Raw genomic sequence first — 16,046 nt, 5'->3', positions numbered from 1 at the left:
ACTCTATAAGCCGCCTAAAGGCTATGCATGCAAATTTCTTTTTACAAAAAACAGGCCCGTTTTTTGTGAAAAATGGCCCATTTTCTGCTCATTTGGGGGGGGGCACGCCCAGAAGCACCGTGCAAGCCCCCTAAAGGCTATTCATGCCTTTCTTGGCGTGGGGATGGGCCCATTTTTGCAAAAAGCTGGCCATTTTTTAAAAATTTGCCTTCAAAACCTTGGTGCGTCTTATACTCCAGTGCATCTTATACTCCCAAAAATACGGATATCTATCCATCTATCATCTATCTATCATCTATCTTATTTATCTATATCTATCTATCTATCTATCTATCTATCTATCATTTATTTATTTTTAAAAGCCCATATTGTATGTGAAAGAGTTAGGCAATTCTTAATGGAGCAAGGATAAGCATTAAACCCTGTGGACCTACTATTCCAACTTTGATTAGGATGAACATAGGTTTTTTTTTCCCCATTCTCTCTCCAGATAAAAGCTTTGAGGTTTACCTCTTTTCTTTTTGCTTAGACATTGCTGGACAGTGGGCTAAAGGTTTTCTTAAGCCATTGCTTAAAGATATTCAAAATACTGAATACAAATATCACATGCACTCAGCATGCTTATAAAACAGGGAAATAGTTTTGGCTATTAAATGTACAGTGATTGTATTAATGCCATATACTGATGGGACAATATTAAGCTAGCAATTAAAGTGAGGATCAGATTTTTTTTTCCAGTGGCCAGTTTATTGGACTGCTACACTTCTCTGTACAGAAAAATAGGACTATATGCCATTCATACACTATGCTTTAAATTGTTGCGGCTAATTGGTCCAAGTTTCAAAGCACTATCTGAGACAGATGAATATGTCAGAATCAATTTGATGGAAACATTTTGTTTCTGAATGACCATTTGGTTGTCTGTTGGTTCTGTCCTGTTTGGATATCCAGAGTGAAGTCAAGGCTCTTAATTTCAAAATGTATTTTATGTGGGGCGCGGTGGCTCAGTGGCTGAGACTTATGGTTTGTTGATCAGAAAGGTCAGCAGTTTGGCAGCTCGAATCCCTAGCGCCGCATAACGGAGTGAGCTCCTGTTACTTGTCCCAGCTTCTGCCAACCTAGCTGTTCAAAAGAATGTAAAAATGCAAGCAGAAAAATAGGGACAACCTTTGGTGGGAAGGAAACAGCGTTCTGTGTGCCTTTGGCGTTTAGTCATGCCAGCCACATGACCACGGAGACATCTGGACAGTGCTGGCTCCTGGGCTTTGAAGCAGAGATGAGCACCACTCCCTAGAGTTGAGAACTACTAGCACATATGTGTGAGGGAATCTTTACCTTTGCCTTATTTTACTATGGCCTCCATATGCAGGTAGATAGGGGCAGACTAAGATATATGTATCATGGGTAATACCAATAAGCTGAAGGAGAATATGATCAGGATTTAAATCTGGAAAGGAAATAAGCTTTGCAGGCATTGGGAGGCACAAGTGGACCCTGTGCCTGCGGGAATATGCTGAGGAGGAGGAGGCACAAGGAGAAACCCTCAGAATGGAAGACAGGTAAGAGAAATGAATTTGGTTTGACAGGGCACCATCATTGGAAAGAAGCTGACACAGTAGAAGGTGTGAATTGTGCAATCTGTTTTTAAAGTGTTGCAGAATCTGAAGCAACAGATTGTAGTCCTGACTCAGAAACTCGGCTGAGTTTAGGAAGTATTGGTGCAGTGGAAGTAACCTGTAGCAAAATCTTAAGTTGTCTTGGGGAGGTGTTCACAACAGCACTTTAAAGAGCAAGCAAGGTCAGACAAGACAGCCTTTTTGATGTAGTAAATAAGCAATGTTCCGAAGAATAGCACGTAGCATGTTTTCTATGCTAAGTGCTACTCACAAAGCTACTTTGGCTTTGTGCCATAAGAGAAAGAATATAGGAAAAATAGCTGTTATCTTCTTGAGCTGTGGCAGCTGTCGATCAGTCATTTCCAGAATTTGTTGTCTCCAAATTTGACAATGCTCTAGTATGGTCTTGAATTTTTTTCTTTAAAAAAAAATCAATATTTACCTACTATTTACCTATCTACTCAGAAAATGCTGACAAATATTTTATTGTGCAATCATACTACTTTAATTTCCAGATTTCCTTAGATCAGGATGTTAAATAGCCCAAGCTTTCCCATGGTTTCCAACTTTCAATGCAAAAATCAGTTAAGGAAGAAAAGACTTCTGCAAAGTATTTTATTTGCTAATAGTAGAAGGCTTTTTACGCTTTAAGTTCATATTGAACTGTTGATCTTCCAAAATCAGTGTAGGTACAAAACTACTTTCACTTGATGAGATTCCTTCCTGTTCTTGGAAGGATCCCTTGTAGAAGTGAGATTAATTATGCACAGCTTTCTTATTTCAGAGTGGTAATTCTTGTGAATATTAGGGGCTGAAAATGTATACAGTATTTTTATATTGAACCTAGCTAGACTAAAATCTGCAATAATACATTTATGTGAATCTATATTTTTCTGCATAATTTTTATTTAACTTATTTCTTTTTATTGTGAAAAGCAAGAGAAATAAAGTAGAGCCATAAGAAATCGTAATTTGCCCACCTGTTTCAATTACGAGAATGTTGGGAGAGAATATGATGATAGCTCTGCTTTTTCTAGAGGGGGTTAGCCTCTGCTTTCATTGTTTTTACTATGGCACTAATATTTTAATAGTACTAGAAGCTGATACAATATTAGGAGGTTCATTTAAAGCTTATTTAGCCATACATTTTAAAAGCATAGAGTATAGTAAGCTAGTTAAACCTTTGGCTCTGTGTGGCACTGGCAATAGCAATACATGCATTATTCAAATGAATGATTTAAATTTTTGATTCCTTGGATAGAAGAAATTCAAATCTGGGTCTGGCCAGTCTAAAGAAAAAAAGAATTAGGGGTGACATGATAGCAGTATTTCAGTATTTGAGAGGCTGCCACAAAGAAGAGAGGGTCAAATTATTTTCCAAAGCACCAGAGGGCAGGGTTGGAAATTATGGTTGGAAACTAATCAAAGAGAGAAAACAACCTGGAATTAAGGAGAAACTTTCTAACAGTAAGGACAATTAACCAGTGGAACAGCTTGCCTCCATTGGTGCTCCATCACTGGAGGTTTTAAAGAAGAGACTGGACAGTCACTTGTCTGACATGGCATAGGTTGAGCAGGGGGCTGAACTAGAAGACCTCCAAGGTCCCTTCCATACATATTCTATTCTATTCTGTTCTATTCAGTCATGGTGGTGATTAGAGTGCATTAATGCAGGCTATTTCTGCTACTTGCTGGCTGCCTGCAATTTGGCAGATCGAATCTCACCAGGCTCAAGGTTGATTCAGCCTTCCATCCTTCTGAGGTGGGTAAAATGAGAACCCAAATTGTTGGGGGCAATAGGCTGACTCTGCTTAGAGAGGGCTGTAAAGCACCGTAAAGTGGTATATCAGTCTAAGACAGTGCTAGTGCTATTCTATTCCATTCCAAATATTGTAATGCTGCTATTGGGAGCAGCAGAACTTCTCTGAATCAAAGAGAAAATACATTTTGACTTCAGGAGTAAATTGTTCTTCAAAATTGTTCTTCCTGTGAATTACTGCATTCACCTGTTGTTCTGGGGCTGATAGCTTCTTCAGCTTTTCTACAGTTGCACTGATATGAGACCTTCAACATCTCTCAATCAATGGCTGGATGGACTGCCAAAACGAGCAGGAATAGTATAAGGAAGGAACTAAACTTGGAGTGAGTGAGTGAGTGAGTGAGTGTGTGTGTAAAAACAGAATTAGTTTAATTGCCATCTCAAATACTTCTTAAATTTGTATTTATGAAAGGGGAGATACCTTTCTTGGTTTTTGCTGGAGCATGATTGTGAAACCTATTTTTAATGCAGTATCTGCCTTCCTGTTATATTTTGGAGGGATTAGAAAGGTCTTGAGTCCTTGCAACTGGACACCATACACTGACCTTCTCAATTAAGACATTTGGAAAGAGATTGCTTCTGATGCCTGTATTTGTAATGAAGTCAGTTACTATCTCCAATGACAGCAATATCTTTTTGATTTCTGTTTTCTACTTTTCAGGGGTTGATGCACAAAAATGCATGTGTATAAAACAGCCGGATAAGTGTGCATTAAGCAAGAGATTCAAAAGAATTCTATCAATGATGGTAGTAATGTTATTAGGATTATCCAAAATAGCACAGAAGGGTGCAAGCTTTCAGGCTCTGAAAACTTGTCTTGTTCATCAGCCCAGATGTTACAAAAACCAGGAGTTAAAAGAAAAAGAATTTAACATCAGTCTTGAAATGAAGGTTGTGGACTCTGTGTAGAAATGTAAGCATTTCAAATTAAAATTGAAATATTTCGAGCCATTTTGGATCTATTTAACTATTTACATAATGTCATCTTTTTATGGACCAACAAGAGCTATTGCTGCTTTTTAGCTACAGGAACAAAAAGACTAAAAAAAAGCTATTGGAATAAAATTGTGAAGTACTCCCACTCTAAGCTAAAGTATAAAGAGAAAATTGCTTTTTCTGATTGGGAGTTCACTGTAAAGCCCATTATCTCCTGTGTAAAAGCCTTGCTAACTAGGTCTCTCCTCTTTCCCTCTCCTATTTTTATGACTTTGCCAAAGTCCTAGTTAGATATTCCAGATAGTTTTCTGGGGAGAAATGTATTATCAGTACTGCAGTTGAATTGATGGTGTTGTTCGGGATGAAATAATTTTAAATCATTCAATAGTAATGATGGAAAGGCCTGGTTTATAGAAGCAATTACATATGCAGTCCACAGTTTCATATTGGTCTCTGCCTTATTCCTGTAATCTGTGGAATGTGCTCGCTCAATTACATTTGTTTAGACTTTAGACTATATCCATCTTGAAAACACAGAACATAGAATCATAGGGTTTGAAGGGGCCTCTGAAGTCTTCTAATTCAACCCACTGCTTAAAGAAGGAGACCTTATATCATTCTGGTCAAATGGTTGTCCAAGCTATTTTTTATATCGTGGTGAGCAGAATTGCATTTCAAGCATAGCTTCACAAGTTGTATTATCATTCCTTGTAATCTTGATGTTATTCCTCTGTTGATGCTGCCCAGGACTGTCATTAGTTTTTTGGAGGGGAAGATTTTGCAATTTGTAGGTCTGCCTGTTTTAAAAGGCTTTATAAAAGCTGCACCTAAGGATATCTGGGCTACAGGATAAAGTATCCAGTTTATGAATCTATATCAATGGAGTTCATATAAATTATATGCAAGTTTAGAAACATGTGAAGGCAGCTCCTCCACCCCCATCAGTTACAATGGCTACTGATACTTATCTTTGCTCAAATAATATTTGGCTCTTATGAAGCCTGAGATCTGTAGGTCTTGAACTAGATTTCCCCAGCCTTGTGTCCTTAATTGTGATGGGACTGCAACTCCTAAAGTTCTTAGCCAATAGCACATTGACTGGAAATTTAGATGGAGTTATGGTATCAATACATCTGAGGCCCACCAAACAGCAGAAAGTTTTTCCTAAGAGAAACTACCTTTCTTTCTCTGATAAATCCTGTTTTAATTTAATCAGTGATATGTATATTTGCCTCTAGAAAGAAAGCAAAGCCTGGGAATGATTCCTCTTTGCATTTAAAAAAAGGATTTGTCTTTCTATCTGATGGAAATAACTAGGATCACACATTATAATTTTATATGACTGTTTTTATTTTTACTCCCCATAATGTTCTTGGAATATGTATTTTAAAACAACATACAAATGATGAAAATAATTAATCTTCAGGAGAATGCTTGCTTTTCCCTTCCTATCTGATACATACAATGCTGAGCTGCAAGAACAGTTTTGGCTGCTGGGCTATGAAAAACTCTTGTGGGCAAAAATAGAAGCCAAAAAAAGAGCCAGAGTGACAACTGTGGAAATGGAGCCTGGGATTCTGCTTTCTATAGCATTTGATGAAATAATTAATTACAATGTAACTGATAGCAGTATCTGAATATAGAGACGCATGGCATGCCCAAAATTAGCATACTTAATCTTCCTTTAATGAGGATCATGTCAGGATACAAAAGGATGGCCCAAGAGATAATGGATAAGTAGTATAGGCATGTGCTCAGGCTGGGAATTTAATTTCAGTACCAAAACTGTTCTCAGGCCTTTTTCCACCAACTAATCTGACATTTCAACCTCTGTGTGTGTGTGCGTCTTTGCGCATGCATGCGCAACCACTTTGGCTCTGCAATCCAGAAGGTGGAGGACAGCTGTAGCTGCTTGTTGGAGAGGGAACAATAGTTTGCATATGCCAGGGCAACTCCTTCCTTTTTAAATGACACACTCTGAAATGAAGCTTTGGCATGGAAGAAAAGTTCTGGACACAGCTACAGGAAACCAGGTTCAGCCCCGTTTGTTTGCATGCTACCTCTTCATCCCATATTCCAGGATAACCCTTTAAAAAATAACCTAAACTATTGTTTTTCCTTAGAGACTTCTCCTTAGCATGCATTAAATATGTTCAACACTAGTCTCTCCTGCTAAATGAACCCCTGCTGTGTTTAATGTGGAAAAGGTTGACTGGACTCCTGTAGAGGCACCCATCTTGTCCAAACCCTTCAGTATTGCCTGGCCTGGATTGTTTCCTAAATCAATTCTTAATGAGCAAAAGTACCCTTCTTGCCTATTGTGTTTTATGGTTTTCAGCAGTTCCCCATATATCACCCAGTAATCTTTTTGATTTATTAATTGGTTCTGTCTATAAAAGTGATTCATTCAAACCCACCCACCCCCAATTCCTTTCTTCCTCCCATGGGACTGGAAATTCCTTGTTTCTTATCCACCCCTCTTCTCTCTCTCTCTTCCAACTTCCCCTCTGTGTACACTTCAAGGCCTGACATCCCTGTGCCTGAAAAACTGCCAGTGGGTTACTTGGAAGACAGCAGGAGATAGAAGTGCAAACAGGTACTGTATAAAAACAATGTGTGTCCCTTTTCCATTGTGCTTGCATTTGTCCCCCAAGAAATAAAGCAGAGTCATATAAAGTAGGCAAACTGGTGGCTGTGTGTGTGTTTCCAACAGATGGCTGCTGCGGTGCCAGTCCTTTCAACAACACACCTGTAAAGCTGTAGTGACTGTGGTTACTACTGCAAAGGATACCTGGTGTCTTATGTATGGTACGCTAAGGTTTAATGCAGAGCCTTTCTGATTTATGCCTGTCATTAATATTTTTTTGCCATACCATGATGTCAAATATATCCCCTTCCCATAAACTCTTTTTTTTTTTCATTTTTGGTTATTTCTATTGTTCTTATGGCAGTCCCCTAACTGAAATTTGCCTGCATCGGCAACTCAATGTATAGCTTCAGAATGCACGGCAAGGTAAGAGAAAGGCTTAGCAAGCGTACAATAGTGAAATGTCTGACTGGGAATAGGCACACACAAAACTGACAAGTTTGCAATGTTTGAATAATGGGGCAAACAAGGCTGGAGTTGACAAGCTTGAAATGGACTAGCAAGCAGTGGAGGAAACAGCTAGAAGGCTGAACATGGCATGCCAAAGCTGATTATAGTTGACGCTCACTGTGGCGATAACTTATTTGCCAGAACATTCTATAGCTGGGGGGAGCCCTGTTAGGGTGGAGTACATAGTTAAAGATGCTCATTTTATTATATTATTTTTCCATATGATTCAACAGGACAGAAAATCTTCAGCACATCAATATTGATAAACATTCACAAACATTTTTGAGCTGGTTTCTAATAAACTCTGAAGTCCTCTCACCCCCTTATTTTTTTGAGAAAATATGCTAAAAATGATAATTTCTGTTTGAAAGCAAAAGTCGTTCTAAAGCTAGAGAATGCAACACAAAATATATCATAATGGGCACCTTCAAGAATGCTAATCGAGACTTTGATGTTTATAAATGGAAAGCACTCCAATTATAAAGGAGCAATACTGCCATGTTTTTAAGCAGATGTTTCTGAGCTGATGATTCCCTCCCCCACATGTACATTTATACCCCACCTGCAGCTGCTTTTCCCATCCCCTGCAGTGACCAACTGGAAGTTCACAGGGCTTCTGTAATGACTTCTAATGGCCCCACTCATAGGCAGGATATATCTAATTGTAGCAGCAGCCAACTCAGAAATGTAATTATGGGCACTGTTACCAAATACCTTCACTCTGAAGATATTGAAGGCTTGTCAAAGGCTAATCAATCATATTCTGACAAGAACACCGTTGCCTTGGCGGCAGCTCCTGTTTTCAAAATTATTTTCACAGCCCATTAAAACTATGCCAGAACATTACCTTCATCAAGTTTCAGAATTCTCAATGAATTCATGAACCTTCACAGGGGGATGGGAGAATATGCTCCTTGAGAGGTCCCCCCCCCCTTAGATTCTTTTATTCAGGGCAGGGCCATTCTACAATGTGTTAAAAGCAAAGCAGCTTAGTGGATTATTCCAGAATCTTAAACATAGTAAGTAGACGTATATCTAATGCTGTGACAGAACACACAGGGTATTTTTTTTAAGTAAAAGGGTCCCAGGTTCAATCCAAACACAGTCGCCTGAATGATTTTATTTGAAATTCTGGAAAGGGAAGGACCAACAGTCTAGTGCAGGCCATAATGAGCTGGAAGAGATGATAAGAAAATCAGGGCATGGAGGCCTAGTGCAATGTTTGTCAACCTTGGCAGCTTGAAGATTGTGTGGACTTCCCAGAATTCTGGTTGGTGCTGATTGGGAAATTCTGGGAGTTGAAGTCCACACATCTTTGGGTAGCAAAAAGCAGAAACTTCAGGTAGCCGATTTGAAGTAAAATGAAGTAGTAAATGTATCATTCTTTTTTTTAAAAAAACTACACTTCAGACATTTTTTCTCCAAAATAATTTTACCAAGTTTGGCAATAGCACTGTGTATCTTTAAATGAAGCGGGCAGAATGCAATATAATTCCTTGCTTTTCTCATTTAAGGGCGTGGATCAAGTGGGAGACATTCTGGAGCCCATAAAATACAGCATTATATTCCAAATATGATGCTATCTTGGTTGTGAGAAAACCAGTTTCGATGATGTTTGGCAACCTGGTTGTTGTTACTAATTAATTCAGGGTAGAGCAACATTTCTTTTTCCTTTCACTGTTTCTGCTTGTTGTTCCAGTAACAAATGTGTTATAATATCAATCAAAATATCCCTACACAAAAATCAATGCAAGCTCACCACTGATCCCTATTATTTTAAAACAGAAAAATAAAAGTGCTTCCTGGGGAAATTATCTAGCAATTTCCATAGAGAAATTATTAACACTGGAAGAGACAACCTCAGAGAAAGAAAATGTGTAAAAACATAGATGAAATGCTGACTCATAGCTTGCCTAGGCTCAGGAATCGTGAGTCTAATATTTAGTATTATTTTTATTTTATTGTACTGTACTGTACTAATTAACAAAACATGCCCAAATAATATTGTTAAAAATCAACACAACTTCACAAATTATCAGCCTAACAATAAAAAAGTAAAATGCCTCGGAATTATTGACAGAAATATCCAGAAGCTTTGGCTACAAAGTCATCCTACTTCTAATGTTCTGATTTTGCCCACAGAGAGTTGGGCAAAACTGTGGAATACTGGCGAGAGGTCACCCAGGTGCCTTAAAAACCACACAAAAGCAGAACAAACGGGACCAGACTCATCCTAGGAACTGACAACAACTATTTGCACCACACAAGTATCCGAGTAGAGTTATCATATGTGCTAAAATTGTTTATTCATAATAAACCTTACATTATTTCAAGCTTGTAAGTATCTCCTTGTGAGATGGGAAAAGAGATGTTCTAATGAAGAAGGCAAAGCTTCTACATTACAGAGAAGCTATTCCACACATTAATTTCTACCTTTTTATTTTATTTTATTTTTATAATTGTGATGGACCCTGACCTGACATTCATGGAAATTTAGGCATTATGGATCAGCATTTATAAATATGTATATTTATACCAATTAACATTCACTGGATCTTTTTTTGGCATTCTGGTTACTCTAGCTTCACCATTTTGTCAAAATTTAGTTCAAAAGTTGGGAAACAAAAAACTACTCTGAGGCTATGTGGAGATTTTAACTTCCTAGAATACTACTACTACTACTACTACTACTACTACTACTACTACTACTACTACTACTACTTCTTCTTCTTCTTCTTCTTCTTCTTCTTCTTCTTCTTCTTCTTCTTCTCTCTCTCTCTCTCTCTCTCTCTCTTACACACGCACGCACGCATGCACGCACGCACGCACACACACACACACGTCAGCTCTGAGCATTAGCTGTAAAAAACATGCCTGAAAGCAATGCCTTTGGGAATATCTAATATCAGACAGATGGCTGAACAAAACTCTTAATGAAGATTCTGTCTTCCTTCTGCAACTTCTTGCTCAACAGTATTAAAATAGGATTCAGGCAAATACAAGAATTTAGCTTGACCATTTTCCTTTATTTCAACTGTAGACTTGCTGAGGCCTAACTTTTGTACCTCATAACTGCTTTTGGCTTTGGACTCACCCATGGTGGAAAGCAGGATACTTTTTCCCTCAGCGAAGTGAGTGGGGGTTGTTTATCATGGTTAGGAGAACATGCACATCAGTGATTAAGTTTTCCATAAATGGGCTATTTCAGAAGGACAATGATAAATAATTGCACATTCCTCTCATGATATGGCACTGAGATAGTTGTTAAAATGGCAGCAGGCTTGTAGATATCTTTCTTTGGAACTGCAAAATAACTTTGGAGCCTTGGAGGTTTGGATAAGATTTATGAGCAGCCATAGCTTGCAAATGCCTTATAAAAAAAACAGCAAACACCTAACACCTAACTAAGCAGAGGCAAGAAAAACTGCAAGGTAAGTGTACCCTTGAGAGTGTGGAAGCCCACAATTCTTGTCTAAGAATGCCTCTGTCAGCTCCTCATTTTGGCCTGTTTCTCCTGGCAAGAAGAAGAGAACAAACAAAAATTCTAAAGGCAACAAGTTAATGTAACCCTGTTCAATGCTACCCTTTAAAAAATATTAATTCAATGAATTTCCAAGTCTGGAAGGCTCAACATCACATTTGGCCTGACAAGAAATATATCACCTGGAAGTATGAGCGAGAAAGTAATCCATAAACCTGGCAAGAAATGATAGTTGGGCAATAAAGCGTCAATGGCCTAGGTTGGAACAGTTTCTAACAGTCAAAGCTCTTAATAAAAGGACATTTTTCAAGGAAAGAAGTCTGCTCTTGCAGTAGCTGAGCATGCTTGCTGGTGGCTGTTCATCACTACTCTCAAAAAATTTAAGCAAAGTTAATGGTTAGATGGTTAATACAGTGTTAATGGTTAATGCTCGGATGGGAAACTATAAGGAAATTCCTTTGTTGCTGGTAAGAGCATTTTAGAACAAGACAGTGTCAACCTTCTTCCAGTTTGGAAGAAGAGAGCCAATTTGGTGCAGTGGTGAAGGCTTAGAAATGACCCTGTCAGTTCTACCACAGGCCTCTCTTAGCCATGAAAGCCAGCTTGGGCCAATCATTTTGTCTCAGCCTATCGCATAGGGAACTATCTCATAGGGATGTTGTTGTGGGGGAAATGGAAAGCAGGAATATTATGTTCTCTGTTTTGAGGAGAGTGTGTGTGTGTGTGTGTGTGTGTGTGTGTGTGTGTGTGTAAATAAAAGATATTATAAAAATGAAATAATATTAATAGGTAGATTGTAGATTGTAGATAAGTTTATTTATAGGCCGCCCTTTTCCCTGAGGGCGGCTTACAACTTATAGGGTAGGGAATACACACAATGACATATAAAACAATACATAATTAAAAATAGAAGCAACATTCATCATTCGGGTGGGGACGGATTATAATCTTTAACCCCAGGCCTGACGGGATAGCCAGATCTTGAGGGCTGTGTGGAAGGTCTGGAGGGTGGTGAGGGTACGAATCTCCACGGGGAGATCGTTCCAAAGGGACGGAGCTACTACTGAAAAGGCTCTCCTCCGCGTAGTTGCCAGTCGACACTGACTGGCGGATGGAACTCGGAGGAGGCCTAATCTGTGTGATCTAATAGGTCGCGAGGAGCTAATTGGCAGGAGGCCAATATAATGACATGTCCACTATAATGACATGTCCAAGTCACCAGAGATGAAGCTCAGCCCAAAGATTTTGCTTTTACTATGTTTATACGTCTACTGTTCAGGAATACAGGCTAAGTACAAAAACATATTCTAAGCATCACAGCTCTCTTCATAAATCATAATTCATCTGCTGATCTGAAAACAACTATATTTTTCTCAGTGCAACTATTCTCTCCTACGCCAACCATTAAAAGTGCAGGAGATCAAACACAGATCAGAATTCTTTATGGGTGCTATCAATCTTTCCCTAGTGCAGGATTTCAAAGGGAAAGACAAATCCAAGATTCAAGAATCAGAACACAAGGAGCACAATTTCAGGGAGTCAGCGCCAATATAGGAACATTGCTTTTTAAAAGAAATCTGATTCCCACAAGACCTACTTTTATAGCACTGATTCAGACCTTCCAGTTTTTTTCCAAGAAGCCTCATCTCTGGTTGTTCTACTCACTTGATTTTTCTGTGTAAGCAAGGGCTGAGGATCCTTTCCAGATCAAGGGATTATCTCATTGCTCCAGGTCTACAGCCTCAGCTTCCAACAGATCATTCTCTTTCTGAGGCTCTTTGACAGACTTTTGAGGACTGGCTGGTTCCTGAGTTGCAAGTTGGAACATGTCAAGTTGTGCTCCTCCAAACTGAAATCTGATTTCTCAGATCAGACCATAGCTGGAACTTGGTTGAGGCCAGAAAAGCTTGCATTATAAATGAGATGTGCTGCTAACCTCACAATTTGCTGATGCATGATTGTTGGACTTAATTAATTTCAGAGAGGGAAATTACTTCTTGAATCTCTCCTCTACATATGGGCAATGTTACTAGTAGAAAACTCTACAGGATCAGTTTCCTATCTACCAAAGGAATGTTTAATTTGCCCAATCCCAATTCTTCCTATATTATTGAGTTTCTTTTGAGTGAAGATGATGGAAGCTGTGATCTAAAGCATCAAATTGGTTGGTTCTTGCTGCAAATATATGATTTCTGAGATGATGTGTCAGGCTTTGTCTTTTCTTCATCCTATAGCTGCTTGTGTTCATTTCTTTTGAAATATTATAAGAGGAGAACATCCTCTTAGAATATATTCTAACCAAAAGAACAAACACCTTCACTTTTACATTCATGTAGGTCTGTGCTGGAGTATAAGATAAATTTAGTACATAGTGAAAGAATTTCCAGATGAAGCAGAAGATCTTCAAGAAGTTTAGCATGGAATGAAAAAAAGAGATGACAAGTATGTAACTCAGTTCCTATTTTCTCCTCCATTTTTTTTACTGTCAGGAAAGGTGGGGGGGCAGTGTTACATACTGACAATCAGTCTAGTAGTTTCCACCAAGGTCTTCTGTTCTGGCGGGAACAGTATTCAAATCTGATTGGTCGAAGGGTCTGACAGCTCCCTATAAAAGGGCTGCTGCCAGACAGAGCCTTTGCTGGATTGTACATAGTTGTCACTTAATAAAGAGCTGTTGTTGCTGAAGCCTGAGTATGCCTCATCCATTCACCCGATCTAACACTGGCGACGAAGGTGGGATTGGAAGGCAACTAGGCACAAAAAAAGAGCGGAAGCAATCCAGCAAGTCAATCCAGCCTGCAGCGAAGCGCAGCACAGAACAGCCATCTTACAGTGGCTAATTCAAATCCGCTTGCCAAAACAAGCCACTGAGCACTGGGACTCCTACATGATGAGGTATGTAGCTTGAAGCCAACGACCTCCTGGGCCTGTCCGAAGGCCGGAAAAAATCAATGTTCCTCAGTTACTGTGGACCAGAAGTGTTTGAGACTGCAAAAGATTTGTCCGAACCAATGCCACCCCATTCGGTCTCTTGGTTGGTCCTACAACAGACGCTGCAGACACACTACACTCCCAGACCGTCTAAATACATGCAGAGGCACGAATTCAACCTCTGCAACCAGAAGGAAGGCGAAACAATCAACCAATATGTTGCCACGCTTCGAAAGGCTGCAGCCTACTATGAGTTCAGAAACTTAGATGAACTCTTGTTATACCAAATTATATGTGGCGTTCGGGACATTAGTTTACAGAGGAGGTTGCTCACCAAGATAAACGTCACTCTACAGATCGCCCTGGACGAAGCCAGGGCTACTGAGTCCTCGACCAAGTCGAGGGAAACCTTACAAAAACAAAGCAGCCCAAAGAGCGCGTGCAAAACTACAGGGTGCATTGCGAGACTACAGAACCAGAAGTTTAAGACAGCGATGACGACATCTATTGCATGCGCACTGACTGAAAAGAATTGGCGTGAAAATTTGAATTGCATTTCCCGCCTTGCACCGGCTGTGGAGGAAACCACCAGAGATTGGTTTGCCATTTACAGGACGCCATCTGCCAGCGCTGCGAATGAAAGGCCAGAGTCTGCAGGAGCGAATTCCCTGCAACACCCAGACAACCAAGGAGCCAACCTGCACGCCTGAAACTGCAGAGACAAGGGGCATGACAACCGCGACCAAAGCAGCAAGGGTCAGAACCTGGAGCAACATTCCAGACCACCATCGGTCAAGCCTGATGACATGGGCCAAAAAGCTGAAAGTCACAATCCTCCTCGAGGGCTCGCCATGCTCCATGGAGATTCACACAGGGTCATCACTGACCATTATGTCCTGGGCTACATTAAAGAGGTCCCCAACCTGAGGAGGCACAAGCTGAGGGTTTCAAACCTATGCCTGAGCGATTACCAGGGGAACCGAATCCCGGTTCTTGGACAAGGCACTTTCCGAGTGCAATTCAAGTCTTTCAATGGGCTGCTTCCTGTAACAGTAGTTGGCGGAGCCCTGCAGAGCCTCCTAGAGTGGTTCGAATTCCTGGGCCTTGGAGTAACCAGAATCAACGCCGTTCATGACGAAAGCACTGAGGAACTCCTTAAGGAGTTTGAGGCTGTCTTCAGCACTGGTCTAGGTAAGTATGTGGGGACCCCAATTTCTTTTAATTTGGACCCCAACATAGCCCCTATTAGGCTAAAACTGAGGAGAGTCTTTTTCGTTCTCTGCCCCAAAATAGATCTTGAATTGGACAAATTAATTGGCCAGGGAATCCTGGAGCCAGTAGATCACGCACGTTGGGAGACCCCTATGGTGACCCCAGTCAAACCGGACGGGTCAGTCCGCATCTGTGTGGACCATAAGTGCACAATAAATAAAGGTTTACAACAAAGTGCTTATCCTGTGCCCATTGTACAGCACTTACTACATTTGCTAGGCCCCGGAAAAGTTTTCGTGAAATTAGACATGATGCAGGTATACCAACAGTTGCCTGTAGATGGCGTCACGGTGGAGGACCAAACCATTGTGATGCATTGGGGTGCCTTTAAATGCATCCAGCTGCAATTCGGCATTAGTATTGCCCCTGGATTGTTCCAAAGCGTCATGGAACGGCTTTTGCAGGGGATACCAGGAGTCATCTCCTATTTTGACAACATTTTGGTATCGGCTGCAAAATAAGGAGCAACTTTTCAAAAGATTAGGACTGTTTTGACCAGAATTAGCAAAAAAGGCCTTCCCCTTAAAAAAGAGAAATGTCAAATTAATGTGCCAAGGGTTGAATTCCCAGGGTACCTCATCAAAGGCTCTGGAATTCACCCCACAAACAAAAAATTAAGGCAATCCAAGATACCCCCACACCTCGCAATCAGACCGAGCTACAGGCATTCTTCAGATTCCTTAACTTCTACAGCGTCTTTCTCAAACCGAAAGCCATGGTTGCTGAGCCCTTGTATAGGCTCCTCAGCAAAAAGGTGACATGGACCTGGGGCAGAGCTGAAGCTGCCGCATTTACCACGGTGAAAAAACTGCTGTCAGAGGACACGTTCCTGGTCCAGTACAACCAGACTCTGCGACTTGTACTGACTTGTGACACTTCACCATTCGGCGTTGG

Source organism: Thamnophis sirtalis, unplaced genomic scaffold (assembly GCF_051295495.1).
Source record: "Thamnophis sirtalis isolate CommonGarterSnake01/CBP01778 unplaced genomic scaffold, rThaSir2_p1.2 scaffold_5, whole genome shotgun sequence".
Taxonomy (NCBI): domain Eukaryota; kingdom Metazoa; phylum Chordata; class Lepidosauria; order Squamata; family Natricidae; genus Thamnophis; species Thamnophis sirtalis.
Note: the sequence above shows the minus strand (reverse complement) of the source record.